This window comes from Megascapheus bottae, chromosome 4 (assembly GCF_031878675.1).
Source record: "Megascapheus bottae isolate mThoBot1 chromosome 4, mThoBot2.hap1, whole genome shotgun sequence".
In the NCBI taxonomy this organism is placed as follows: Eukaryota; Metazoa; Chordata; class Mammalia; order Rodentia; family Geomyidae; genus Megascapheus; species Megascapheus bottae.
In genome coordinates, this window is record NC_143512.1 from 44,072,260 (window position 1) to 44,086,414 (window position 14,155).

Here is a 14,155-nt window from a genome sequence, read left to right on the forward strand (position 1 = left end):
GCTCAGAAAGCACTCAGAAAAATGCCTTGCACATGGTCATAAATGCTACCTGTAGTGCTAATAGGATTAATAATACTGATGGTAGCTACAACAGTATTAATTTTATTCCTAAAGGCACATAATCACACCAAGTTAGTGTGCACATATTTGTAGAAATTACTTGGTTCTTACAAAAATAATAATTTTCACATTTTTACTGGTTCATCTTTCTAGGTTGCCATCAAGAAAATTTTGCATGTATGAAGAAGAAAGGGCAAATGTACATACCTCATAATGAAAACACAGCTTTGCAATCACAGGGTGACTCTCCTTTTCATTCATTGTATTTAGTCCTCTCCTGCTTTTATCTTCCTCAATCCAATCCCTAGTGTATAAAAGTACAGAAACCTTTAGACTTCCTGAAAAGATTTACTGCCCCTTGCAGCAGGATCTATTATTGATCATACAGCAAGCCATACAATATCTGAATCTTTTCAACATTCTTTTTATTGATTTTTTAGGGTGGTCATGGTGCTTGAACTCAAGTCCTGGTACTGTCCTGAGATCTTTTACTCAAGGCTAGTGTTTTACCACTTTGAACCACAGAGCCACTTCCAGTTTTCTGATAGTTAATTGAAGGTAAGAGTCTCACGGGCTTTCCTACCATGGCTAGCTTTAAACCATGATCCTTGGATCTCAACCTCCTGAGTAGCTAGGATTACAGACATGAGCTACCAACCAATACCTTCCTTCTTTAACATTCTTTCATGCAGAGGTTGTCTAGTTGATCCACCAATCTTCCTAATAAACTACATGTATTACATTGTAACAAATTTGTATAGTATATTATATGTATATATACTATATATATACTATATATATTGTATATTATATAAAATTACATGGTATTAAATATAATGTATATATTATTAAATATAATGACACCTGTGTATAATAAATATATATTTGGTAAAAACATTAAAATAGTCAGGCACCAGTGGTTCACACCTGTAATGCTAGCTACTCAGGAGGCTGAGAGCTGAAGATCGTGATTCAAAGCCAGCCCAAGCACAAAAGTCTGGGAAATTCTTATCTCCAGTTAACCACCAGAAAACTGGAGGTGGTGCTGTGGCTCAAGTGGTAGGGCGCTAGCCTTGAGCTGAAGAGCTCAGGGACAGTGCCCAGGCCCAGAGTTCAGGCCCCACAACCAACAACAATAACAAAAAAGTAAACATCTGTTGCTTATGAAACCAGCAGTAGAGAGTAATTTGTGTGCATGTGGGTGTGCAGGTATTGGGGCTTGAACTCAGGACCTAGATGCTGTTCCTTAGCTTTTCCACTCAAGGCTAGTGCTCTATCACTTGAATCACACCTCCACTTCTCACTTTTTGTTGGCTAATTGGAGATAAGATTCTAATAAATGAACAACATCAGGTACATATAATTATATATGCATATATTGATGTATGTACATATATATAAATATTAGCTCTTATTTAATTTAATTTTTATGTGTGATCATAGCCCTACGTTGTACTTATGGATCTGCCCAGATGTAGTGGACTTGTTTTCTTATTTTCACTGTTACATAAAAAGAGTAACAATGCTATTAAATGCTGTAAAAATAAGAACTAGTATCTATTCTGTTTAAGTAGTTTGAAATATCCTTTCAAACGAACTGTTATCTAGAAATATTTTTTTTTTATTTTTTTTTTATTTTTGGCCCCTTTCTCTTTCTGGGCCCGCTCGCTCCGGCCCGGCTAGGCCCCTCTTTCTAGCTCAGGCCCCGCTCGCTCCGGCCCCGCTCGCTCCGGCCCTGCTCGCTCCGGCCCCGCTCGCTCTGGCCCCGCTTGCTTCCGCCCGGCTCGCTCCAGCTTGCTCTTGGCCCCGCTCGCTCCGGCCCGGCCCTGCTCCTGGCTTGCTCTGGCCCCGCTCGCTCCGGCCCGGGTCGCTCCCACACGCTCCTGGCCCCGCTCGCTCCGGCCCTGGCTTGCTCTGGCCCGCTCGCTCCGGCCCGGCCAGCTCTGGCTTGCTCCTGGCTCTGCTCGCTCCGGCCCCTTCTCGCTCTGGCCCCGCTCGCTCCGGCCTCGCTGGCTCTGGCTCGGTTCGCTCCCGCACGCTCCGGTCCTGCTCGCTCTGGCCACCACTCAGTTGGGCTCTGTTCACTTCAGCTCAGCTCGCTTCTTTCGCTCTCTGTCGCCATCGCAGTCTCGTCTCTGCCACTTTTCCGGTTTGGTTGTGTATGTGGGATACCGAGGAATCGAACCCGGGTCTTTGTGCATGCTAGGCAAGCACTTTAACCGCTAGGCCAAACTCCCGGGCCCCTCTAGAAATATTTTATATTGATTCATTTTGTTATTAATGATGTGTAGAGATGTTATTTTTCTAAATTCCTTTAAATATTTCAAAATATTAAATTTTAAAATATCTTTCAAAGTCAAAAAAAAAAAGGATTCTAACAGGCCTTCCTACCCAGGCTAGCTTCCAACTGTACTTCTCAGACCTTAGCCTCCCTGAGTAGTTAGGATTGCAGGTATAAGGCACTGGTGTTCAGCAATTTGTAAACAATGATGCTACTTCAATTTGGCAGACTCTGGTCCTAAAATTTTTTAACTAATTATTCCTGTAATACAGTACTTAGGAAACCAAACAGGAGGATGATGGGATTAAGGGCAGCCTGGGCTAAGCATAGAGTAGTCCCAGGCCAATATCTACTGTATAGCAAAACCCAGCCTCAAAAACACAAAACAAGCTGAGTGTCTGTGGCTCATACCTATAATTCTACTACTCAGGGGGCTGAAATTTAAGGCTCAAGGTTCAAAGCCAGTCCAGGCAGAAAAGTTCAAAAGGCTTTATCTCAAATTAAAAATGTCAAAAGAGCTGGAAGTAGAGCTGTGGCTCAAGTGATATAATCCTAGTCTTAAACACAAAAGCTCAAAGATAGTGCCCAGACTCTGAGTTCAAATACCAGGGGAAATAAATCTAATGAATAAAAAATTAATGAAATAATTTTGTGGCTATAACGAATGATTGTTGTCCTTTATGTACTATGTTATCTCTCATCTCCTTTGCTGTCCCTTGGGTATCTCATATTGTTACAATATCTCACTTTGTTATCTGATATATTGAATTCATTTGTATTTGGTTATTTGAAATTTGATAGGGAAGGGGGGAAAACCAAGACGGGTATGGGAGGGTGAGGGTGAGGGTAATGGGTACCAAGACATGTGAAAGGGTATCAATGTATGTGAATTAATGCACTTTCTATCTGGCAAATATCATGTAACCCTTTTATTAATTACAATAAAAAAGAAAAGAAAAGAAAAAAAAAGAAATAATTGTGTGGCAACAGAGATAAGTGAAAAAAGGCAGAATACACAAAATCATTGAGTTTATTTCTGTATTATTTGTGGGAAAATGGATTGACCTATAGTTCATCCATAAAAGATTATGCTATAAGGTGCTAGCAAAACTTAGCAGTATTATTAAAAGAAATGAGTAGGTATTATATGAACTGAGAAGATCCTTAAGACCTGAGTTAAAAACACAAGTCCTGGGAATATATGCAAAACAAGATGGCATTAAAAACATCTGGAAGTAGCCAGGCACAGTGGCTCACTCCTATAATCCTAGCTATTCAGGATGCTAAGATCTGAGGATCAAGATTCAAAGCCAGCCCAGGCACAAAAGGACCTGAGACTCTTATCTCCAATTAATCTCTAGAAAACAGAAAGTGGGGCTTGGCTCAAGGTTAGGGTGGTAGTCTTGAGCTGAAAAGCTCAGGGACAGTGCCCAGGCCGAGCTCAAGCCCCATGACCCACAGAAAAAGAAAGAAAAAAAAATCTGGAAGTGTATGTCCATGTGTGGGCTTATGAAAGTACAGTCAAAACTCTGAGAGAGAGCTAGACTTAGTGATGCTTGTCTACAATCCCAGCACCCAAGAGGCTGGGCAGGAGGATTAGGAGTTTGGGTGCAGTCTGGGCTACCTAGCAAGATGAAGACTAGCTTCAATCTTTTTTTTTTTTCATTTTAAAATTTCATGTTTTTAATCCATCTTTTTATGTATATAACCTCTATAGAAAAAAGTCCAAGTTATATTTAGAATAGGAAGCTATCAACAATTCTTTTCTGTATCATTACCTTTATTTCTCATCATTTTTGGCACATCCTTGGGATTATGTTTATCCTTATATCTGGGTAGTCTGGTCAAGTTGACAAATAAGATTAAACTTCACACTCATCCTATTCTTTTTTTTTCCCTATTGCCTTCTGAGAACACTTCCTAATAAATCACCTAAATAGAAAACCCAGGAACGGGTGGTTTCAGTCTATAATTACTTAGGAGGCTGAGATCCAAAGATCAGCCCTGACAGAAAAAGTCTACTCCATCTCCAAAATAATCAGCAAAAGGCAGAGCTCAAATCATAGAGCAGCGGCCCTGAGGGAGCAAGCCAAGCAACCATGAGGCCCTGAGTTCAAGCCCAAATACGACCTCCAAGAAGAAAAGTAAATCTCAATAAGAAATGTATTCATTACCTTACTATGTAACTGTAACCACTCTGTACATCACCTTTACAACAAAATTTAATTTAAAAAAGAATTTAAAAAAGAATCTGCATCTTATCTCCACCTTTGTTTCTAAAGAACATAACTTAAGACACCTACTATGTGTCGGCAATATTAAACATGGCAAAAAAAAAAAAGTAGATTAGCACAGGGATTTGTCCTTAGACTAGCATGAACTTTGGAATGAGACCTGCATATATATACATATATATGAGATAGATAGATAGATAGATAGATAGATAGATAGATAGATACTTACTTGTGTCATGTATCAATATCTGTATAGAGTACTCGCTCATAAAAACTGCCTCATAACATTAAGATAGAAGTGAAAACCTGTGTCATTGAAATCCAGTCACCTTGGGGTACCACTGTGACCTAGTAGACTGATATCCTTATAAGCTTCCTGAAATTCCCAAAGGTTTGCATTCCTGTTATCTCTGTCTCTTGCTCCCTGAGTCATCTCATCAAACCAGACCAAAAAAAAAAAAACCTCAGCCCCCTTCCACTAATGAGTTGCAGACTTTATCAAAGTTTGTACAGAAGCCAGGAAAGGATAGACGATGGGCTGAGGGTGTGAAAAATAAAGAGCTTGCATCACAGCATCGCCCAGGGAGTAGCGCAGTGTTCAAATGATCTCTGCTCCTCCTCCACCACCTCGACCTCACTACTCACTGGCCTTGCTGCCTTCTTGCTTCCTCCTTCTTATTTGTTCTCCTCACCCCAGTCTTCTCCCTGTTTTAAAAAAAACAATGTTCTCCTACTGGTCTTATATCCTTCCCTCTCCTCTGTCCCCCACACTCCTATCCTAGACTGTAACATCCAAACCCAAAACATTAAACAGGAAAGGGACCTTCTCTTTAAGCCAGCTCCATTCTCCTTTCTAAAACTTTCCATTAAAATGCAAATTTTATTCCTATAATACTAAATGTATAAATCTCAATAAGGATTCATTTTTATCTTCAATTGACATATAAAGAAATCTCCCTTTAACATAAGATGTTATATTGCTTATCCAGGTCCAAGAGCACAGCTAAAATTTGAACCCAGGACTCCTTAATTCTGAGCCAGCACTCTCAAATGCTGGCCTGCCTTAAAACTTCCCAGCAAGGCCATTTGGTAACACACAAGTCTGTAGCAACAGTCTGTACCATAACCTCAGCCAGCTGTCTCTCAGCTATGCCAGTGCTTTCAAGGGCCCTGGGCATAATAATAGCATGAATTATTCAGCACAAACTATCCATCTCATTATAGAAACAATACAACAACATGCACCACCATCTTCTATGAAGGGTTATTTTCATTTTCATTTGAGAAACCATAGTCTTTTGGTTTTATTTCTTTAGAAAAGTTGTTGGTGCATACAAGCTCCTAGAGGTCCCTCCTGTTTGGGATTGTAGAATGTGATAATGTTTGGCATAATGGAATATGTGATCAGTGAGTAGCTGGTGATGAAGTAAATGAATGACAGTGCTGCAGTAGTGTGCGGCAGATGGGCAGATGGTGAGTTGTGGGAGGTGTGGAGGCCATAGAGCGGGTAGGTATCTATTGTTGAAAGGCTTTTTAATCTCAATTTCATTTGAGCCCAAAGAAGATGGATTCTGTCTTCATTCTTAATAATGATCCCACAGACTCAAACCCATGCCCTTTGCCCCTCTTCTGTGAGAACTAATGTATTCAAAATGGTAAGTATTTGCTTTTGTTGCTTTTGTTTTGTATTGTTTTCAAAGAAATTCCTTAGTCATTGAGTTACTTCAGGCACTAACAAAAAAGGAAGGAATTTTCACATGACAGGGAATTGAAGGCTTCCATAGCGTTGTCTGAAGACTGCTGGCCTTGAAAATACCAAGAAACAGGCACTTGCTCCTACCTTGACAAAGTAAGATCAGGGTCAAAACCAATCCTTTCTACTCTCATCCTCTCTACTTGTCTAGCTTAGGCCATTTGAGCTGCTAAAATAAAAATGCCACATACTGAGTGGTACATAAACAACAGAAATTCATTTCTAACAGTTCTAGAGGCTGGGAAGTTCAAATCAAGATACCTGTAGATTCAGTGTCTAGTGAAGGCCAATTTCCTGGATCAGAGATGGTGGAGGGGAGAAATTCACTCCCTTGAGCCCATTTTATAAAAGTACTACCTACTATGGTTTGAATGAGTCCCCCAAAGATTCTGTGTTGGAAAGGTCATCTCCAGTGAAGCACTGTTGGGAGGTAATAAGAGGTAATTCACTAAGGAGAGCTCCGCCTTCCTTGCAGTTAAGTTACCAGAAAGGAGTGATCTGGTAATGACAGAGTGGGTTTGTTATTAAAAACACATCTGCAGGACACCAGTGACTCAGACCTGTAATCCTAACTACTCAGGAGGCTAAGATCTGAGTGATTCAAAGCCATCCCAGGCAGGAAAAGTCCATGAGACTCTTATCTCTAAGTAACCACCAAAAAGCAGGAAGAAGAGCTGTGACTCAAGCAGTAAAATGCCAGCCTTGAGTACAATAGCTCAGGAACAGTGCCCAGGCCCTGAGTTCAAGCCCCAGGAGTCATATCTGCCTCCTCTTTCTCTCTTTGGCTTGGTTTTTCTTCCCTCCTATTTCTGCCACAAGATGCCATGGAATAGTCCTCTCCTGATGATGACACCTTGTTGTTGAACTTTAGAAGTTTAAGAACTTAGAACTTACTATTCAGCCTTTAGAACTAAGAAATGTGTTTCACAAAAACATGAGAAGGGGTATCAATGTGTGAGAAGTAATACACCTTCTATCTTGCGAATATAACTGTAACCCTTCTATTCATTACAATAAAAAAGAAATGTTTCCTTTATCTATTATCCAGTCTGTGATATTCTACTAAAGAAACTCAAAAGTGAGACAGAGCTGCTTAAGAAGGCTCTGTCTTCATCACCTAATCATTTCCTAAGTATGGGGGAAGATCGTATTAGAAAGACAGAAGGAGCAGTATTAAGTTAGGTAGTCTGGGCTCAAATTTTGGCTTTCTCATTTAATTTCCATGTGACTGTGACACATTATTTTATGTTGCCAAGAATATAAAATGGGAACAAAATTCCTTCTACAGAGAGTTTGAACAATAAATAATGTAGTAAAAACATAAGAAAATAAGAAATAAGTCAAAATAAAACAAAGCTAAAATATACTCGCATATCCACATCGAACTTCTCTTATTCTGACCTGTCTGCTTTAAAGTAATCCAAGCCAAGGTTTCCTCCCATTATCATGAAAAACAGCCAGTAGGTTGTAGCACTGTTACCTGAATATCTAAGAAATCATTTGATTCACCGGGGTGTAATGGCTCACGCCTGCAATCCTAGCTACTCAGGAGGCTAAGATCTGAGGATCAAGGTTCAAAGCCAACCCAGGCACTAAAGGTGGGACTCTAATTAATCACTAGAAAACAGAAAAGTGGGGCTGTGGCTCAAGGGGAAGGTGATATCCTTAAGCTGAAGAGCTCAGGAACAACATCCAGGCCCAGGGATAGGGTGGTAGCCTTGAGCTGAAGAGCTCAGGGACAATGCTCAGGCCCAGAGTTCAAGCCCCATGAGAAAGAAAGAAAGAAAGAAAGAAAGAAAGAAAGAAAGAAAGAAAGAAAGAAAGAAAGAGAAAGAGAGAGAGAAAAAAAAAAGAAAAAATAGAGAGGAAAGAAAAGAAAAGGTAATTATTTGACTCATTATCTGGATCCTTTAGAATATCAGCATGAAGAGGATCCAAGAAAAAATTTAAGGACTACTAATATCCAGTGTCAAAACCAAGAGAAGCCCTTACCTCCTATTTGAAAGCAGAGGAGGAGAAAATAGTTGAGGCAGCGGGGACGGGGGGAGGGTGGAGGAAGGAGGTTCCTGAAAAGTCAGGTGTTCTTTGCAAAATCCAAAACATCAATATGAAATTAAGGAAAGGATGGCCTGGAGTTTGGCCTAGCGGTAGAGTGCTTGCCTAGCATGCACAAAAACCTGGGTTTGATTCCTCAGTATCATATACATAGAAAAAGCTGGAAGTGGTACTGTGGCTCAAGTAGTAGAGCTCTTGCCCTGAGAAAGCCCAAGGACAATGCTCAGGCTCTGCATTTAAACCCCAGGACTGGCAAAAAAAAAAAAATTCAGGATAGGATTCCATTTGTTTGCCCCCATTTGAAAATGAACACCAGACTGAGTATTAGAAAGGGTAGATTTGATCAAAATACATTATATTCATGTATGGAAACATGGTGAAACCCTGTTATATAATTCATTTACAGTAACTTTAAATGTTTCCTTCTTTTAGTATCAGAACCTTTATTATTATATATATATATTATTATCTTTAAGTAATTGGACAAAGGGAATTCAATTCAACAAGTCAATTTATGATTACAATTTATCTTGATCAATGTCGCCCCTTCCAGCATTCTCCCCACAGTCTCACAACTCCACCCACCTTTCCTTACCTACTTCCATTTTACCATTTATCCATTGAGTATTCTCATTGTATCTGCCTATCATTTCTCTATATATCTGTCTGTTTCTGGTTTTCCCTCCATGTTTCAAGTTTCTGGTATTTCTCTCTTTTTCTTTTCTTTTTTCTTTTTGCCAATCCTAGGGCTTGAACTCAGGGCCTAGACACTGTCTGTAAGCTGCTTTGGCTGAAGGCACTTGAGCCACAGCACCAGTCTTCACTTTTTCTGACTTGCTTGCTGAAAGTAAGAGTCTCATGGGCTTTCTTGACTGTGCTGACTTCAAACTGCGATCCTCTAAGTCTAGTTACTCAGGAGGCTAAGATCAGGAGGCTAAGATCTGAGCATCATAGTTTGAAGCCAACCCAGACAGAGAAATCCATGACACTTCTAACTCACCACAAAAAAAAAAGTCAGAAGTAAAACTAGAAGTGTTGTTCAAGTGGTACAGTGACAGCTTTGGGCAAGAAAGCTAAACAAGAGCAAGAGGCCTTGAGTTCAAGCCCCATACTGGCATATGCATGCCTTGAGATGAAAAACTCAGGGACAACGTCCAGGCCCAGGAGTAGGGTGGTAGCTTTGAGCTGAAGAGCTCAGGGACAGTGCCCAGGCCAAGTTCAAGCCCCATGACCCACAAAAAAAAAAAAAGGATGACTTCAAAGTTCAGAGAAACAAAAGACTTTTCCCAAATTCCTTTTTCTCTCAACAAATGTACAAAGACGGAATGCAGATAGAGGTGTCACCTGAAATGCTTGATCCCAGGCTGTCCAAATTGGAGACAGAACAGCCACATTGCCACAGCGTGTATGCCTGATACAGCCATGGGGGCTCTGTTTCTGCCATGATGCAATGAATACAGGACCATGGTTCTCAAACTTGAATGAAGCAGTACCACCTCCAGGACTTATTCAAACATACACCTTTGCCCTCTTCCACTGGTTATATGCCTGTAACAGGTATGCAGGAACCCCAACCCCTTGGCCTCTCTTTCTCTCTTCACTTCCTAGTGGCCATGAGATGAACAAGTCTCCACTACAAACCACGACAATGTACTGTGCTTCCTGCTACAGGCCCAAAGCAACAGAACAAAGTAACCACAGGCTAAAAACCCTCTGTAGCCATGAGCCAAATTGAACCTTCCCTCCTTTTAAGCTCATTTGTTTCGGATATTTATTACCATCACAGGAACCTGACTAATGCTGTGCTCTTCCTGAAGATGAAAAAGGAGTCAGAGAAGAAAATCTGGACTCATTTTATTTCCTCCTTAAATTCAGATTCAATTAACATTTACCGAGTTATGCAAGGCACTGTGTTAATGCTTTCCAACACTTTTAATTCTCATAATGACCTGTGCTATAGCTTTTGTCATCCTCATTTCAAAGAGAAGCAAACGGAGGCCGCAGAGAGATTAAGTAACTTGCCAAGACCACAGACAAATCAGAACTCAAGGTCAGGTTCTGAGACTCAGAGCGTGGCAGACAACCTCAACGGTGCTGTAAATTCCTCCTCTCCATCAGGCAGCCAGAGCAACGATGGGGGAGAAGCAGACATGAAGGGAGTTCTTCACAGGCACATCTGGCTAAGTGGGCTAAGAGAAACCAGTTCCTTCTCTGTACCTCAGCTCTGCCAACTGTGAAACTGAAGACCAAAATAGTTGCCACCCACCCCAACCCCCCCAACTTGTTCCCAAGAATGAGATAAGAGCTCTCAGCTATTATATAAGCAGCAGCTTGCTTTCCAGCCTCTCACTTACTGACTAGTGGAAAAGGCTCCTATCTTGGCTGGAGCTCACCTTTCCCCTTTTAAAATGAGTGCCGGACTGCTGTGTTCTCCCATCTCCTAGCTCCACACCTCCCACTAGCACGATTATTGGCAGGCCAGGAACAAAAAGTTCCAAGAGTGTCCTTCAAATGATGTATGTATTTCAGAGCCTCCGTTTGTTCCTGTACAGTGACTGACGGAAAATTTATCTGACAGCTCAGTTGGACACATTTTGAGGTGTGCTTCAGCTTCTACCTCAATCTGTACCTCCCAGGCCCTGTGGCATATGCTGGAGGCTTTGCCTGCCGAGTAACTGGCAGGCAGCATGTCACACCTATTTTGTAAGCTTAGAAGGACTCATGTCAAGAGCTCCAGCCTCTCTGAATTAAGACTGTCTTGTGGTGCCTAGGTGGTCCAGTCTAATGAACTGAGAGAAATGTTCGACTTCCACTTCTGTCAGTGACAGAACCTTCCGGAGAATACATGAGGGCTCCAGGAGTCAGAGTGAGCAATAACAGATTGATTTTTTTTTTGCTAATTTGTATTTCTTAGCTCTGCTTATAGAAGGGATAGCCAGCCTCCCTCATCTCTCCTTGTGGGTGTTTGTTTATTAACGGAGTAGAGGGAGACCCTGAGATCTGTGCCCTGCCTATGAAATCCTGATTGTAATGGGAACAGTCTCTAGGGAGTAAAATGTCACTGTGGTTATCTAATGATCAAGGACAGCATGCCTGGGGGAGGGAGGGATGGAGGGAGGGGGAGAGAGAGAGAGAGAGAGAGAGAGAGAGAGAGAGAGAGAGAGAGAGAGAGAGAGAGAGAGAGAGAGGGAGAGAGAGAGAAGCTAGGGGCTTTAGCTGTCACCACATACCTTATTCAAACTCTGCTCTTTCTGCCCTACCTGTATCTAATTGATTTGTGAGTTTAGCTAAGTGGTAGAGTTCTTACCTAGCATGCACGAAGACCAGGGTTCAATTCCTCAGTACCACATACATAGAAAAAGCTAGAAGTAGTGCTGGGCTCAAGTGTTAGAGCACTAGCCTTGAAGAAAGCCCAAGGACAGTGCTCAGACCCTGAGTTCAGTCCCAAGGACTCCCCACCGCCCCCCCAAAAAAAATCTCAGAGATAGTTGGAGTGAGAAAGACACTTTGTATCTGCTTACAACAAATCTTTAGAGAGGGAAAAAATCCATTTTATACACAAACTCCCCTTCTTGAATCTTTCCTCCATTCAAATTCCAATTAGCTAAATCTGCAGTACCCTAAACAAAGAGATGAAAACTGTTCCAAAGGCCAGTTCCTGGAAAAGAGATTAGCACGTGAAGAAAAGAAACCAGAATTGATGACAAAAAAAAAAAAAAGAGAAATAGGAAAGAAGGTTGTAAGGTGTGGGGGCTGGGAGGGAGGGTGACCAGTGAGGAGTCCTACAAAGGCAATTTCCCTCATGCAAAAGAACTCCAGTAAATTAATTTACTTTTTATTTCAAGCAATTAATCTAGCTTTTTTTTTTCTTTTTTTGTACCAGTTCTGGGGCTTGAGTTCAAGGCCTGGGCAAGTACCTGAAGAGGTGAAATTGTCCAAAAGAAAAATGTTCATATTACCCAAATTGTGAAATTGTAAACCCTCTGTACATACCTTAATAATAACAATGAAATTATTTTTTCAAAGCTGCTTCTTGGAAGTGAACTTGGCGCACACTCAAGAGCTCCTCCCCTGTGGCTGACTGATCCCACCGCCTCTTGGATGAAAGTTGGGAATCTCAGTCTTGTGACTTTTTTTTCTTAACCTGCAAGTGTTAAACTTTTTGGATTAAGGAGGCTAAATGCTCTTAATCATCTGGTATTTGTCTAGTATCTGAAATGTGCCAGGCTCATAAGTAGAACTTATTTTTTAATCATTCCTTGCAATGTTTGTTCTGCAGAAATAATCAGTCCATTGTTTTCAAGCAGTATGCCATAAGATAGTAAGTGGAGAATCTTTTTTTTTCCAGCTTTAATTTCCATCAAAGCAGGGATGGCAGAGTATCCTGGAGGACTGAGCCATTTTCAAACTGCTCACTACAGTGAATTGCTTTGGCAACTCATTCCATTGGCTTAAACAGGGCACTGAATACCACATAGCTTTCCAGAACCATCTACATCCAGAGCCCATTAAGTACAATCTTACTTAGAAGGTGTTGTTCTAAAATGCATCCATGTGGTAGAGGATGTTTTTCTCTTCCTCTTCCTCTTCCTCCTTTTCCTGTTCCTCCTCCTCCTCCTCTCCTCCTCTTCTTCTTTTCTTTTTCTTCTTCTCCTTCTCCTTCTCTTCTCCTTTCGCTTCTCCTTCCCCTTCCCCTTCCCCTTCCCCTTCCCCTTCCCCTTCTCCTTCTCCTTCTCCTTCTTCTTCTTCGTCTCAAACCCTTGACCCAAAACTCTAATCTTAAGTGATTTGATTTTCCTGACTTGGCCTCCCGGATAACTGGAATTATAGAGGTGCACCTCTGTGCCCTACTTAAAAATGAATTTGTAAACTACTTGAGTGTTATCTGCCTACCAAATGTCAGGTTCACTCAATCCCCACAGGTGGCCCTGGCCCAGCCAGAATCTAATCAAAATAAGATGGCGGAGCTGAACACCAGTGACTCACACCTGTAGGCTTCTCAACTTAGCTACTTAGGGGCCTGAGATCTGATGATCACAGTTCAAAGCCAGCCCAGGCAGGAAAGTCTGTGAAACTTTTATCTCCAGTTCACTAGCAAAAAGCTAGAAGTGTCGATACAGTTCATGTGATAGAGAACCAGCTACCCCTCAACAACAAAGATCAGAGACAGCATCCAGGACCTAAGTTGAAGTCCCAGGACTTGAGCACACACACATGTGCACAGGCACGCACACACACACACACACACATACACACACACACACACCATAGCTGATACTTTTTATGGAAAATTCAGTGTAAATTCTCTCATCACTGTTCTACAAAATGGAGAGGTAAGGATTTCCTTTTTTGATTGCCTACCTGATCCAACCCCAAAAGACATCCCAAGTGTCTTGCCCTGTACTTGGTGAATGAAGAATAAGGCACTAATTCTGACCTCAAGAAGTAGCATCTAGGGGGTTAAAAAGATACATCAACAATAGCTGTGATAAATAAAGATGTGGTAGAACAATACAAAGGCATAGTAGTAGATGAAAAAGGAAAAGAAATATATCAAGAATCTAAAGCTTGGGGCTGGGAGCATGGCATAGGGTGTCTGTCTAGCATGCATGAAGCCCTAGGTTCAATTCCTCAGTACCGTATACACAAAAAAAGCCAGAAGGGATGTGGTAGCTCAAATGGTAGAGCTCTAACCTTGAGAAAGCCTAAGGACAGTGCCCAGGCCCCGAGTTCAAGCCCCAGGACTGGCAAAAAGAAAAGAAAAAAAAAGAA

General features: G+C 41.4%; 1 long non-coding RNA gene across 1 annotated transcript in view; it reads right to left on the reverse strand.

The window, feature by feature from the left end:
• Positions 1-14,155, reverse strand: part of LOC150064351 (uncharacterized) — an 89,684-nt gene that overhangs the window by 35,497 nt on the left and 40,032 nt on the right. The window contains exon 2 of the long non-coding RNA XR_016535154.1: positions 268-364. This is a non-coding gene — a long non-coding RNA (uncharacterized LOC150064351). The remainder of the gene's footprint in view (positions 1-267; positions 365-14,155) is intronic.